This window comes from Sinocyclocheilus rhinocerous, unplaced genomic scaffold, assembly GCF_001515625.1.
Source record: "Sinocyclocheilus rhinocerous isolate Xijiao unplaced genomic scaffold, SAMN03320098_v1.1 scaffold1555, whole genome shotgun sequence".
NCBI lineage: Eukaryota > Metazoa > Chordata > Actinopteri > Cypriniformes > Cyprinidae > Sinocyclocheilus > Sinocyclocheilus rhinocerous.
Genome location: NW_015644043.1, coordinates 137,495 through 153,893, shown reverse-complemented (window position 1 = coordinate 153,893; position 16,399 = coordinate 137,495). Strand labels below are relative to the sequence as shown.

General features: G+C 38.3%; 1 protein-coding gene across 1 annotated transcript in view; it reads right to left on the bottom strand.

Annotated features, from left to right (window-relative positions):
* Nucleotides 1–16,399, bottom strand: part of LOC107757890 (disintegrin and metalloproteinase domain-containing protein 19-like) — an 82,598-nt gene that overhangs the window by 52,558 nt on the left and 13,641 nt on the right. The gene's annotated exons all lie outside the window — the stretch shown is intronic.

Genomic DNA, 16,399 nt, shown 5'->3' with positions numbered 1-16,399 from the left:
CTGCCACGTTTGTTCTGACCAACTGAGGAAAAAAGCATTACAATAAATCGCGCTACCAATGCTGATTTAATCTAAATTAACTCATATCACATCAAACCGTGCAAATTATTATTATTGTTATACTTTATTCTCAAATTGTTAATGTTAACATCAGCATTGCGTGACTATGAGTATAGTGTGTATAAGCGAGTAGATTTCAATTTCTGCACAGTCTAATCGCTAATTGTCATACCACTCTAATTTCATATTAAGAAAATTATTTTAACCCAAAAAGAAAATTATATACCAAAAAAAGTTACGGACCGCAGCTTTAAGTATTTTACTCATACTGAATGTAGACTCAAAGATGCATTAGAAAAATGCCAGTGAAAAACAAGAAACATTTGGTTTGTGAGGAGAGCAATCATGTTTATTTTTGCGTAAGTAAAATAAAAAAGTCAAAGCCTTCTTGCGCTAGACGTGCTGGTTTCAGCTTCATTGCTGGCTGCAGTAATGTCCTCATCTCGTATATAAAACACTAGCGATTCACAACTACCTGCTAATGCACTCGCATTCACATAAAGAAGCCTTGTTGACAAGTTTAGGTGAGTAAGGGCAAACGCACAATATATAGTACCTTTATTGCCATGTAGATGGCAATATTGCTTCTTTTGTAGCAGAAATAATCTGCTGCAGAAAAAGTTAGGTGCCATGCAAAATGTAATGAGTAACTGCAACACTCATTACAAATATATTGGTGTAAAAAGTACTTATACCTATTCAAAAATGTAGCGAAAAGTAAAAGTTGCTAATACCTTTGATACTCAGTAAAACTACAAAGCAGCCAAAAAGATACTCAAGTACAGTAACTAATTACATTTACTCAAATACATTACTCCACTGCTGTAAGGTAACAAAACAGAATATTCAAAAGACAAAATGCAGGTCAGGACTTAATATTATCTAATAGTCTGTGCAACAAAGTTGATGTCAACAGTAAAGTATTTTCATAAGTGAAGCAATTTGATGAAATATTCAAAAGACAATTTGTCTTTGGAATAATGTGCACTGATGAATATTGGGCAATAAGAATGGCAATGTGCACAACTATTTAATGGTTTGGGGTCAGTGAGATTTAAAGACTTTTACATTGTTACAAAAGATTTCTGTTTCAAATAAATGAAAAAAAATATATAATGGTTTTGCAGCTGTTTTCAACAGTAATAATAAGAAATGTTTCTTTGAGCACCAAATCAGCAGATTAGAATTATTTGTCTAGAGTCTAGAGAACCGGCTGCTGAAAATTCAATAACAATAATTCTGTAATTACATGTATGTAATAATATTTCACAATATTATTGTTTTTACTGTATTTTTGATTAAATCAATGCAGCCCTAGTGAAAATTTTAAAGAAAAAAAATTCTTACAGACCCCAGACTTTTGAACAGTAGAGTATATTTAAATAAATATAGTAAATTTTGATCTAATGTTGACTTCAAAACCTCTAAGTCTAAGAGTTTTTGACAGTGTTTTTTAAAACTTCAAAAAATATGGAAGTCAAATCCTCAGTAAAGAACTCTTTCCAAAAAAATTCAACCATGTCACCCAGTCAGCTGCACACGTAAACCCTGCCATTAAGAGAAGAAACAGGGTGCGTCTCAATCAGCTCCCTAGCTCCCAAGCTCGTGAATCAGTAGATCGTGTACACAAATTTGGTCACTGGTAAGTTCCCTGACTCACTGCACGTTGGGACAGTGATCACTCGAATTCCAGTGACATGATTACGTACAACGTCAACGGACAACATAACGTCATCACTGGAAATAATAAACAACAGGCAGGACCAATCCAATTTTTATATGATTTTTTATTCTCTTTAAACACATCGTTCTGTTACATGTTCTTAAAACATTTCAGCCAAATATTAATTATAAATGTTAATTAGATGTGTTCAATTCCTGTCTAGCGATGTGTGTTTATGTTGAAATACAGTGCTGCTTGAAAGTTTGTGAACCCTTTACAATTTTCTATATTTCTGCATAAATATGACCCAATTCATCATCAGATTTTCGCACAAGTCCTGAAAGTAGACAAAGAGAACCCAATCAAACAAATGAGACAAAAATATTTTTTTGTCATTTATTTATTAAGAAAAATGACCCAGTGTTAGATTTCTGTGTGGTGCAAAAGTATGTGAATCTCTAGGATTAGCTGTTAATTTGAGGGTGAAATTAGAGTCCATCTGTTCAGAGGTGTTTTCAAACAGTGGAATAACTATCAGGTGTCATTGCCTGCCCTGTTTTATTTAGAGAACAGGGATCTATGAAAGTCTGATCATGTTTACGGGAAGTGAATCATGGCACGAACAAAGGAGATCTCGGAGGATCTCAGAAAAAGAGTTGTTGTTGCTCATCAGGCTGGAAAAAGGTTACAAAACCATCTCTAAAGAGTTTGGACTCCACAAATCCACAGTCAGACAGATTGTGTAGAAATGGAGGAGATTCAAGACCACTGTTATCCTCCCCAGAAGCGGTCGACCAACACAGATCACTCCAATGCAAGACTTGTAATAGTCTGCGAGGTTGCAAAGGAACCCAGGGTAACTTCTAAGCAACTAAAGGCCTTTCTCACATTGGCTAATGTTAATGTTTAGAGCACATCATCAGGAGAACACTGAGCAACCATGGTGTCCATGGCAGAGTTGCAAGGAGAAAGCCACTGATCTCCAAAAAGAAAATCACTGTCCATCTGCAGCTTGCTAAAGATCATGTGGACAAGCCAGAGGAAATGTTTTGTGGACAGATGAGACCAACATAGAATTTTTGGTTTATATGAGAAGTGTTCTGTTTGGAGAAAAGAACACACTGCATTCCAGCATAAGAACCTTATCCTATCTGTGAAACATGGTAGTGGTAGTATCGTGGTTTGGGCCCGTTTTGCTGCATCTGGTCCAGGACGGCTTGCCATCATTGATGGAACAATGAATTCTGAATTATACCAGCAAATTCTGAAGGAAAACATCTGTCCGAGAACAGAATCTCAAGAGAAAGTGGGTCATGCAGCAAGACAACGACCAAGCACACAAGTCGTTCTACCAAAGAATGGTTAAAGAAGAATGGCCGAGTCAGAGTCTGGACCTTAATTCAATTGAAATGTTGTGGAAGGAGCTGAAGCAAGCAATTCATAGGAAGAAACCCATAACATCACAGAGTTGAAGTGGTTCTGTACTGAGGAATGAGCTAAAACTAATACAATATGTTGTGCAGGACTGATCAGCAGTTACAAGAAACTTTACCTGCAGTTACTGCTGCAAAATTGGGTCACACCAAATACTGAAAGCAAAGATTCACATACTTTTGCACCGCACAGAAATGTAACACTGGGTCATTTTTCTCAATAAATAAATGACAAAGAAAATATTTTTGTCTCATTGTTTTCTTTGTCTACTTTCAGGACTTGTGCGAAAATCTGATGATGAATTGTGTCATATTTATGCAGAAATATAGAAAATTGTAAAGGGTTCACAAACTTTCAAGCAGTACTGTATACTAAAATACCGTTTGTCTTTTCAAATCTTCTATTGCGCGTAATTATATTTATCGAGTTGGCTCGTGTGGTTTATGTTTCACGCTTCAGAAATGTGACGTTATTTCCAGTAAGGGAGCATAGTGAGCGCCGATGTTCCCTAGTTTTTACGGTGCATTGTGGGATTTTTCAGGGAGCGAACGTTCCAGTGCACTGGAAGGATTTCGCGATTGAGACAGCCCTTAAAATGGCCGACTCCCTGATCAGTGCCCTGACTACTGAACAAGGGAGCTGACTGAGACGCACCCACAGTGTTGAAGCCTACGGGCCACAGCTAGCATCTAACATGTGTTTGCTCTGCATGCACTGCTTGTGGTTAGCTGTGCTAGCAGATAAAATGGTAAGGAGGCTGAGGACTTTGATCCTCCATGTAAACCCTTTCCAAGAAGTCAGATATCAGTAGACACAAACTCCTCCCTCCAGCCATCAAAAGTCCTGTGATACAAATGGAAAATCTCTTAGTCCAGCGGCAACTAAAGTCAGTAAGACGTTCTACAGTGCTTGGGGAAAATGTTGTATAAACAGTACCCCTATAGGGACCACACATGAAATGACTGAAGCAGCAGAGAAAAAGAATGATTCCAAATGTGAAACATCTTGCTGCTAGCACATTCTGAGAAAGTAATTTGAAGGTGGACGCGTTTGTGAATTATTACTATCCTGCTTGCTATTGCTCATACTTAAGGTTAGAGGTTTTTCAAAACAGTGCTATGTACAAATATGATACAATTGAGTGGTTTGAAGGAGAGATCTGTGCTATTACTTTTTAAAATATTCATACAATTTTCACTTGGCAAATGATTAAACTGGTAAACAAAAAATCTAAATTAATTGGACTTACACTGAAGGAGGGACTTGAGATATATCAGGGACAGGAGTATTAAAAAGAGAAGTCGCCACTTATATTTTCTTTAGAAAATGTAACAACCACATAGCAACACTCTCAGCAACTGCATAGTAACGCCCTAGCAACAACCCACATCACCCTAGTGACTTTTACATGGGCAAGTCACCACTCATATTTTCTTCAGAAAATGTAGCAACCACAAACAACTGCATAGTGTAGGGCTGCCCCCTTATAGTCAACTAATCGTTAGTTAATGAGAAAGGCTTAGTCGACGAAACTGTTTCTGCTTGCTAGACTTTGGTTAGGCGCGTCAAGTTTAATTGTACAGCGCATTTTACATGCACCCTTAATTTAGTTTTGTTTTCTCTGACAGCGCAATATCAAATATAGCCTTAATGTTTTGCACGTGCAGAAGATTAAAAAAAGAAAGATTTTTATGACCTTTTACAACAAGTGTTAGTTGCTTTGTAACATTGCAAGAAGGCATGACAATATTAGACAAGCGATGGTCTCTGTCCTGCTTGTGTCCCACAGGCTTCTGAAAGCGCAGAGCGGTAAATATGACGACACATTAAATTAATATCATAAACATGCAATTAGTCGACTAATGGCTTAAATTAACAACTAATGGTCAACTAGGAAAATCTTTAGTTGGGGGCAGCCCTAGCATAGTGACACCTTCGCATCCCCCTACAATACTCTTATGACTTTCCACCATTCGTATTTTCTTCAGAAAATGTAGCAGCCACCTAGCAACACCCTTAGCAACCACATAGCAACACCATGCTAACCACCAACAACACCTTAGTAATCACCACGCATCACCCACAGAAATGCCTTGGCAATCCTGTATAAGACCCTTGCAAACTTTTGCATGGGCAAGTACCACTCACATAGTCTTCACAACAAGTAAAACTCTAGTTTCTGATGCAACTGTGGAGAAATTATTGGAACATAAAGACATTTTCTATGTAAAGAAAGGAAATGCATTAGAAACCACAGGACTACACGTAGACATCTTTCAGAATGTTCTAGGCTGAGGGGGAGTTTAGCTCCACGGAATAAAGCAAGAGGAGACGAGTAGGTGTGAGACAAGTTCACATCTCACAAATCAAATGGTGAAAGGTTGAGATGGAAGAAATGAGGAGTTGCGGAGGGGGTCACTTTTCCTGAACATGCAATCACTTACCAACCCCAAGAGTTTCATGCTGCTGTCAAAGAGACAGCTGAAGGGACGAGAGAAGATGTCAGAGCACAACGGGAGAAATAGATGTAGAAAAGGGGAGATAGAAAGATTAAGATGCAAAGACAGACCGCTTGAAGTGATTGTACAGAAGTGTAGATGACACATGTTGTCGTAATGTTTTGCGTGAAGTCTCGTAAGTAATACCACTAGAATTCAGATCCCCAGACTTAGCAATCAAAACATGTCGGCACACCCTAAATCTGTTATCGTTTAACATTTCATTCTTGACAAACGCTTGATTTGTGTTGGTTTTATGTGCACTCTATGACACAGGCACAACCAATTTAGTTTAGGTCACTCTGGACAAAAAAAAAATCTCCTGAATAGTAGGTAGAAATAAAATTAAATTCTTTACTCTAATAAAAATATATTTCCTTTAAAAAGTTTAAATTAAGCAAACCCTTTCGGACACCTCTCCAGACACTTCATCACCTCAGTTTAAATATTTATATGAGGGGAATCAGTTGTTCCTCTGTTGACATGATTACATCTGAATGATAAATGAAAGAGCAACACAAAGCCAGGGAGGTGGGCACTCAGACACGTGGTATCTGCAATCCCAGAGCTAATGCTGGGCTGCAAGCTTGTAGTGTTGTGAAAGACTGCACCATACTGGGACTTTGCATTTTTGCCAAAGCGTGCATATCAGTTGAAAATTTTCACACATAATAAAACATAAAAGAAAAATTTAAAGGAATAGCTGTTCATCTTTATGCTTCCAAACCTGTAAGAATTGTTTATATATATATATATCATCCCCTCTGCCTTAGCATCTGAAGATTAAAACCATTAACATTTGGCATCACTGCCAACAAACGTGGCCTAATGTCTCATGTTTGAAACTACTGCACATAAATCTGAATGAAATTTGAGTGCTGAAATAAATTTCAGCTTGTTTGTCACACAGTCATATAATATGGCTTCAGAAGACTTTGAATATAGTTCATATTGATCACTTTTATTATACTCTCTTATTCATATGGCTGTATTTAGTCTTTTTTGGAGCTTGCCAGAATCCATTCTCATTCACTTTCATTGTATGGAAAAAGAGTAATTGTGATATTTTGCTAAACTTCTCCTTTTGTGTTTCATGAGAGAAAATCAGTCAAATGGGTGAACTAAGTGTGAACTACTGTATCCCTTTAAAAATTGAACAGTGTTGACTTTCAAACTCTCCTTATGCTTGCTATTACTCTTCCAAATGATGTAATGATCTCAATGCATTTTAGGTTAGGCAATCCCACATTGCAATAATGAATTCTGGATGCAGCAGTGAGAGCTGGAGGGGCTGAAAATAATGTATTGCCATGTGAGTTGGTTTAAAAACATTGAAAGCATAGAGATGCATTCAAATTTGACATACTTTCACACTCTCTTTTTCACACAGCCTGCTCCACAGAATGCCAACTTGTGCTTTGCTCGGGTAAATATTCTGATAGGTTTAGAAACATGACATCCTTTTTCAGAGATGAAACCATGATAGCACATAATAGTAGACTGGGACCAGAGAGGAACCTCATGAATGTGTGTTTACATCAGCCAAGGGAATCAAAGGAAATGTGATTTCACATTAAATCCACTCACTTCTCAATGTGACAAATTGTCCTAGTTTCATATTCACTTGGTAAGGAAGCAGATTTTTGGTAACTATATTTCTTTGTGCATACATTTTCCTTTGAACTTATTGGACACATTTTGACTAACGGGGGTAAGAAATTATTGAGCTTCCAGGCGCTACACATATGAGACCTTTTATAGCGCAGTTATCAGCTTTTGGAGACAGATGGCAATGAGAGATTTGGAATCAGCTATGAGGACAATTTTTTTTAATATAACCTGTCTGCCATTAAGGGAGTTGTGTGCACCAGATCAAATTTACCACAGTCTCCTCATGACATTCCATCCTGGAGGACTCATCATCGCTCATTCTTCGTGTGTGACTATGTCGAAGAGGAGTCACACAAGAGACACAGCAAAGATGATTTGGGGGAACACATCCCGATGGTTCAAACCAATGCCCCCTGGCCATCAAATATGGGATTTTGATAGAGGTTACTCTTCTATATTTATCTTAGGCCTCAGTCTCAGACTACTGACTATCTTGTTTAGTTTATTCTGGCCAAGAACTGTCTGCTTATACAGGAAGAGAGTGTCTGACTGAAATGTTAGCAACTCACAATTTGTTTTGGTTTTACATGATGAGGCAGGTTTATCGGAAATATCTGAAGGTCTGTATAAAAAAAGACTTTAAAGAAAATGTGTAATTTTGATTTTGTAATTATTTTTCCATCTAAAGTAATACATACTGGTAATTGAACAGACATACAAGCAAACAGTGTAAAACTCGTGGATATCTAGTTAATTTGATGTCATGGCAAATCTGTAATTAGTTCTTCCTCAACCTTGTATGTTGTAAACACCACTTGATTTTAAGACAGACTCAAGCATCCTGACTCCCAGAATTTATGTAAAACTAGCCAATCAGATTAGAGTTTTCCAAATCGAGAAAGTGCTTTCTATACAGGGCTCTAGAGTGCGACCAATTTGGTCGCACGTGCGACCTAATTTCTCAATGGTGCGACTTAAAATCTGAAGTCGCACCGGTGCGACCAGCCGTTCGAGGGGAAAAAAAAGTCTGCAGCAAGAGGCAGGTGACCACATTGTGCCTTTCCACTGTATGCCTCACAGGTAAGACTAGAACTTGTAAAACTGCGGTGTTAAATGCGATGCAGTCGAAAATTTGGGTGCACCTAACTTTTGTGCTGGTGCACCTAAGAAAAAATGTTAGGCGCACCAGTGCAACCAGTGCAAAAAGTTAGTCTAGAGCCCTGCTATATTTTGGGTTTTGAGATTACATTTAGACTTATTCATTTAGCAGATGTTTTTATCCAGAGTGAGTTTCAAATGAATAATACTGCAACATGTTACAACAATGTTTTTTTCACGAAAATCCTCTTAAGAAAGAACACATTTCTCAAGAAAGTTTCTAAGAAGCAATTTTTCAAAAATTCTTAAGAAGTTTTCAAATATATGTAGAGTTGTAACTGATTTTAAATTCAGCAAAAAGTCATGTCAGGCATAATCATGACCGTTCATTGCTGTCAATTCAGAGTACTCGTGCACATCCCTAGTAATAGAAATATGTATTATTTGTAGCTTGTGTTCTGTTGTAATGCCTGTTATTTAAAGCATTCCAATAAATTTAAACATCTTGTCTTTTGAAGATTTAAAACAGAGAAATAAGAAAAAAAGACAGGTACATTCTTAAGAACTGTTTCGGGGAATACAAAACATTCTTAAATGTATTCTTTAGTTAGAAAATAAATTGACCTTCAATCTTCATTATAATTCTAGTGTTCAGTGGCCTTCATGCTGAACATATAACAAAAGCATCTTCTCAAGAATACCTGACAGAGAGATCATTCTTTACAGCTGTTTTTACCTGTATTTCACTACCAGTCTGATTTTGAACAATAAGATTTTTTAATGTTTTTTTTAAAGAATTTTCTTCTGCTCACCAAGCCTGCATTTATTTGATCCAAAATACAGCAAAAGCAGTAATATTTACTATTTAAAATAACTGCTTTCTATCTGAATATATTTTAAAATGTAATTTTGTGATTTCAATGCTGATTTTTTTAGCATCATTACTCCAGTCTTCAGTGCCACTTGATCCTTCAGAAATCCTTCTAATATTCTGATTTGCTGCTCAAAAAAAAAAAACATTTATTAGTATTAAGATTAATAATAATAATAATAAGATTTATAACATAACATTTACTACATTTATGATATTTATTAAGATTAAAAATCTTACTGTTCAAAAACTTTTGACTGGTAGTGTACTATTTCAATGTCTTTGAGAATAATGGCACTGAAGTATCTATCCGAAGACCTAAGTGAAAATACATTCAAAGACTTGCAATTCAGACTGAGATGCTTCAGAGTAGGGAGGACACACAAACAAACACACAATCATGCACATACACTCACTTAAATCTAACACTGGCACAGAAAGCAGAATGCATACTATGATTGTTTGAAAAATTTTCACATTCCCCTTACAAAATCTCTGAATGTCCACATTTTTGAGCATATGTCCAGACTGTTTTGGAATGAAAATATGACTCACGACATAATAACCGATCTTTGCTTGAAAAAAAACCTCTGATGTCCTCCAAAAGAATCATTAAAATTAATATATTTTTGGCCAGTCGTCCTCACGCACATCCACCTCTCACCAAAAGTGACTCATCTGTCCAACAAAACAACACTGAATGAAGAAACATTATTAAATAATAAAAATGATGTCTGAGCTAGTTTTTTGTATGCTGCTGGTTTGTGTGCTGATGTTTGGGTGTGTGTATGTCTGAGCATTTAGTGCTGCTTTTCTAAATTCCCTACATCATTTTATATAAGATTTGCTGAACCATACAAAAGGCGACTTTCAGTTGGAGCATGTGGACTGTGCCAGACTGTCTTATGTGGCTTATCAATTCTTTAACACACCGACCTAACTTCGGACTAGCACACACCCACAAACAAACACACACAAAAATCCTATTAAACCAGTTAATAGAAGAGGGTAATCACATATTCTTTATGCGAGGAACACATATTCACCTACTTGTGAGCATGACCCAAATGCCAGGCAGGTTCATCTTGGGGACCCACGTCCTAAGACAAAATGAGCCTATTCTATTCCATCATAGCTGCAAATTCAGCAGCAACTTCAACTACTTAAAGTGGGACTTCAGACGCAATTCAGTTCAATTTAAATGTTGGCTTTACTTCAGGAGGTCAAAAAGTATAACACTTTCAGTGCAAAACTGGAGACAAGACAAAGACAGAAAAAAATGCCTCTGGAGGTTGAGAAAGGACAGGGGGAGAGTGAGTTAGAAAGATGGAATAAAAAAAGATTGAGCCATACGGAGAGTGACTGTGATGGAGCGGCGAATGAAAGGGAGGAGAGAATGATTGAGAGTAAAAGCCAGAGAGAGATAGAGGAGAGAAGAAAGAGGAACGTAGGGTGAGGGGAAACAAATCTAATTCCTTGCAGGATTGCTGGTGTCAAACGTGCTTATTTTTGTTTCATGGGCGTCCTCCCATGTAACTTTCCATTCTCACTCTTTTGGCTCTTGCTCTCTGACTGAACTCTGAAAGTATTCTCTCTGTTAAATGTTGCATTTCTACTAAATTCCATTCTACATAGAATGCAAAACACCAAACATTTGGCATAACGTTAACTTCTTTACCTCAAGTCTAGTTTTCTGAGTATTGATTACTTATACTCCAAGGTGGAATTAAAATTTAATTCATTTTGGCATTAGAAAAATACATACAGTAAAAGCACAACACAGAAACAAAATATGCGCTGTACAAAATTTGCCAGGTGCAATGGTTTAGTGAAGCTCAGGTTTTTTCATAGTCCTCCTTTAGTCTCTCATTCCTTCCTCTGTTCATCCACCTTCCAGTTTTCAGGGGATAACGTTTATTTTTCAGATCAGAAAGATCTGAGGACTTCTCGCATTATAAGAATATTGCATTTTCAAGTTCTGGGCCATTTCTTCTCTGGGAGGAGGAAAAAAAGATCATACATACTGCATAACACATTTGTCTTGTGTATTTCATGTTTGTTTGTTGTTTATCACAAGTGTTTGGCATGGTCAGTCTTGCTGGTGGTGCCGGCGAAACCAAGCGATTGAGCAGCACCCACTTATGACGTCAATGTTGCCGCCACGCCAGCACACTGTGCTCGAAGTCGGGCAAAACCATTGTTGTATGTGTTTAAAGACTGACGAATGTAAAGAAAACCACAGTTATTTGTATTATTGGTTTTTATTATGTTTAAATTAGGTTGTGTGTTCAAAAATGTCTATTGTATATATGTAAAGAGTTAGTGGATAATTTATTGTTTTAAATACAAGTAAGATGGTATGTCCACAGAAGGGGTGGAGTCTGGCCTATAAAAAGAGGCCAGACTCACGTTTGTCACTTGTTAACCAAGTCAAACGCGAGCGTGCAACAGTAGTGCCGTGAGCAACCCCTATCAAAGCGAGTATACTGTAGATACTCTTTGTGTATATACTTTATATATATTTATTCTTTTTCCATCTTTATTTTGCAATTTGTTGTTTCTTGGTCACTTTGTATTTTTGTTTTTTTGGTAATTACACCGTATATATTTCTTCACGGCATCACTCATGGACTTTTGTATATATCTACGTTGCTGTAAATAAATTACACCTACTTACACGAAAGTGCTATTGTGGGTAGAGCCATCATTTTTACAACTTTTACGGACACTCTCTACGTCCCCAAGCGAGTTGGTGGTTCTCGCATGATCACACTTTTATTCAGAGCTTTAAACAAGCCCCAAAACATTAAACTTCAACTAAAATGGCATATACTTCAGAGGCTTCAAAAGGTATTCAAACACATTGATTTTTCAGTTGCTTAATTTAAATATCACTGACTTAATAAAGTCAGTGATATATATTATAGGTCTTAATAACTCAGATAAATCACAGAATTTTGATGAATGCTTCATATTTTTTCTCTCTTTGGAAAAGCCACTGGGGAAGTTTGTCAAAAACCAAATACAGCTCAACACGCAGGAACATCATTCCTACTGTCATGCATGCTGGTGGCACCATCATGCTCTGGGTTGCTTTCAGCAGGAGGGACTGGAAAATCTGTTGTGATCGAGGGCAGTATGGCTGAAGCCTAACTGGCAGGTCCATGAGAATATTTTCTCACAAAGTAGAAACATATACTATGAGGAATTGAATAGGTATTCTGAAATTATTTGTGTATGACTCAAGACCAAAACAGTTATATATATATTGCACTCATCATGAATGTGGTAAATGTTAAGTGTTAGCCAAAACAAACCTTGCAATTATCTCAGATATCAAACATAGTTCATTAGCCTTAGCTCATGTTGGTGTGCTCATTATCAATAGCTCAGCATAGTGCCTGAAAAATATTTGAAACATCTTTGTAACAAAAACAAAAACAAAAAAACGATTTACGCCTTCCCTGAGTCTGGGAATACCAGAAAAAGTTGGTATGAAGTCACACGTAATGAAGTCACACGTAAAATGTCTGAATGTCATTACATTTGATACAAATTATGAAACCAAGTGCCATTTGCAAGCAAATTTTCTTAAAGGGGTGCTATTATGCTTTTTCAACTTTAGTTAGTCTGTAATGTTGCTGTTTGAGCATAAAAAAGATCTGCAAAGTTACAAAGCTCAAAGTCCAATTCAAAAGGAGATAATTTATTGAACAGAAATCACTTTTTAAAAACTACAACGAATTACACCCCCAAAACAAAATCAAGACTTTGTAAAAGAGCATTATAGGAGCCCTTTAAAGTGGCAAAAGTTTTTTTTGTTTTTCTTCACATTTCTGAGCCATTTTCTGCAATTACTTTTAACCATCTGGTGTTGCAAAGATTTTTGTGGATGCATGAAGTCATTTCCTGTCAAATTCACAAAGGTGTCTTTACAAAATTACCACTGGTGTAGTTCACCACATTAACTATAAACATTTTTGACAATCAGAAAGTTTACAAGTATAACATTTCTGTTGTTTTATGATTTGAAACATAATCCTATTTTTGTTAAATGTTTTTTAATGAATGTTTTTATGAATGTAATGTTTTTAATTAATAATGTTTTTAAATGTAAACTTCTTAAACTATGTGAAGTGATATGGTTATGATGTAATGGCTTCTATATAATTTATTTAGTTATTTATGCTCTGATCAGATATGTGTGTGCATATGTACAATATATTGTACAGTATATATTATGCAAAATGTGTTGTTATTTTATTTCCACATTTATTTCCAAACATTTATGTTTAATATTTTACATGGTCCCTTTCCAAATAAATAAATACAAATAAAAAAAAAATAATAATAAAAGTATGTTTTATGCTATATTTCTTTCAAATAAATATTACTTGGTTTTGATTCTTCGCAAAGTCTTAAAGGTACAAATTATTTTTGTAAATTCTGTAATTCCAAGTGAAATGTTGAGACGAGTTGTATACACAATAAAAGAGAAATTAATTTTGTATATGCCTGCGACATATCAAATGTCTGCTACATATCAATCTGCCACTGCGTTACAGCCATCTATTTATCGGCAAAAAGAAAACCTGTGATAGACACATATCTGTATGGGGAATTTGGAAAACAAAATGGAAAAACTAAACCATATGCTCAATGCTTGGTGACACACAAAGAGCCAGAGAGTGGTTTTCTTTTGCAATAAGTAGCTAACATTTTCCCTTCATACACTCAGTGCTCTGGCAGGCGGCCTGTTCCCCTGCCCCCATCCATAGGGAAGAGTGTCTGTGTGTGTGTGTGTGTGTGTGTGTCTTTGTTTCAGTGTATAAAATTACATCTGCCTGACATGCATTCCGCCAAGCTCCAAACAGCACAGTGACTCATTACATCATCACCAGAAGAGCCAGAAGTTCAATCAAAGGTCCAGATTCTCCTGTGAGTGAGTGCACAAACATGTGTTTTTCTGTCAAAATTTGAAAACAACTATTAAGTGAACATGAGAGCCTGTGAGAGACACCAGCGGTGAGGGTGAAACTACAAAGCTGAGTTCACACTGACAGCTATTAAATCACTGGAGATCGCAGAGCCTACGAGCTGTTGGTTTCTAGAATCTCCTCGCTCACACTGGTAGTTGTCGCTTTGGTCCTCATCTGCATAAAGCTGAGCTCTGTTCTAGCTGCATTGGCAACAGTCACTGTAGCAGGAAATTGCCAACCCTTTATAGAAAACGAATATCCGTTCGTTTTGTTGTGCCATATAAAGTAATTAATGTTCCAGTTAAATAACTAATCTTACCATTTCCATGAAAGATGGCAATGTGATTGGTTATTCCTCTCTACAGATAGTGATATATTCACAGGCTGGACCTAAATGTCAAGAAGTTGCCACCACATCAATAGTCAGCATCAGTGGCAAAACAACAGCTGACAGAATCTGTTTGGCTCCAGACACTCAGAGTCAAAATCGTCATGTTTATTCAAACTGAGCACATGCTTCACTCAAATTTCTGTGGATTTCTGATACTGGATTTTTAAATGTGGTTTTTATATAGTAAATGTAAATTAATAAATAATTAGTATTTAAAATCAGGAATCAACCAATCCGATGAACTTTGGTCTGTCCAATTGAGCAGGCAGCTCAGAAGGCCATGGCGGATCAGACCGTTCAGGAGGCCATGGCAGAGCAGGGAACTCAGAAGGCCATGGCTGGACGGCCTCCGTGGCCTTGGCCTCGCCACTCGGGCTGGCCACTACAGCTGGGAACTCAGGACGGCATGGCCGGACGGACAGACCCATACTACCTCCCCCCCCCAAAAAAAATCATTGGGGAGAATATTGTCTTTAGAGGCCCTCCGTAGGCCTAACTCGGGAACAGTGGCCCTCCCTGGGCTTGAATTGGGGACTGGAGCCTTTTCTGTGCTACACTCGGGGACTGGAGCCCTCTCTGGGCTAAACTCGGGGACTGGAGCCTTCTCTGGGCTAAACTCAGGGACAGGTGCCCTCACTGGGCTAAACTCGGGGACAGGAGCCCTCCGTGGGCTAAACTCGGGGACAGGAGCCCTCACTGGGCTAAACTCGGGGACAGGAGCACTCAATGGGCTAGACTCGGGGACAGGAGCCCTCCGTGGGCTAAACTCGGGGACAGGAGCCCTCCGTGGGCTGGATTAGGGTGCTGGAGCCCACACTGGAGTGAGCTCTGGGGCTGGAGCCGACACGGGAGCGAGCTCTGGGGCTGGAGCCGACACTGGAGCGAGCTCTGGAGGGCGCTCTTGGGCGAGTAAGAGGGCCCTGAGCAATCCTCCTCTTCTGATTACGGGTGAATAGGGCGGTCGGCGGGCTTGAGTGAGCCGCGGCCGGCGGGCTTGACAACGGCGCAGCGAAGCGTGCGGCATTTTCCATGCCGCGGGGGAAAAACGGGAAAACAAAAGAAAACACTTTCAAACACGGAAATCCGGATCGGGATCGGAGGCTCTCCAGACACCGGATGACCGCCTCCTTCTAGTCGAGGTTGGTGGTGTCTGGGAGTTCCACGGGACGATGGTATGTGATCCCGAGCCGGAACAGCGTCACCATGGTCTCCCCATCCAGGGAGCTGGTGAGGGCGAGCGGCACGAATGCCCTCACGTAGGTGAGTGGGTCATGGCTCGCCTGAGCCACGGCGATGAACGTCGCTCGTTCCTCCATGTTGGCGGGGAGAAACGAAATGGAAAACAAAAGACTTATAAAACAAAAACAAAAACATGGGAGAAGGGGCGCCGCTTACTTTTCTGTTTAGGTCGGGTCTTCTGTCACGCTGCTGCTGCTACTGTGTCGGAGCGAGGAGACGGAGGGAATCCAGAAATAATTAACTTTATTTTAACACCAAGGAAGACACATGTAGCACAGGAATCGACGAACATTCAACAAGTAGACCCGACAAAAAACCAAACTGAACAGACTGGGGCTTATAAACACAGGGGAATGAGGATAATTAACTAAACACAGCTGGGAACAAATTAAGAACTAATCGGGGAACATAATGGGAACAGGAAAAACCAAATAAGGGCATAAGGAAACACTTGGGGAGCAAAACACACAAAACACGGAACGGGGTCTGACAAATATATTGTCTGACATTTATAAAGCACTGATAAATATTTTAAAAGGTTTTTTTTTTTTGGTT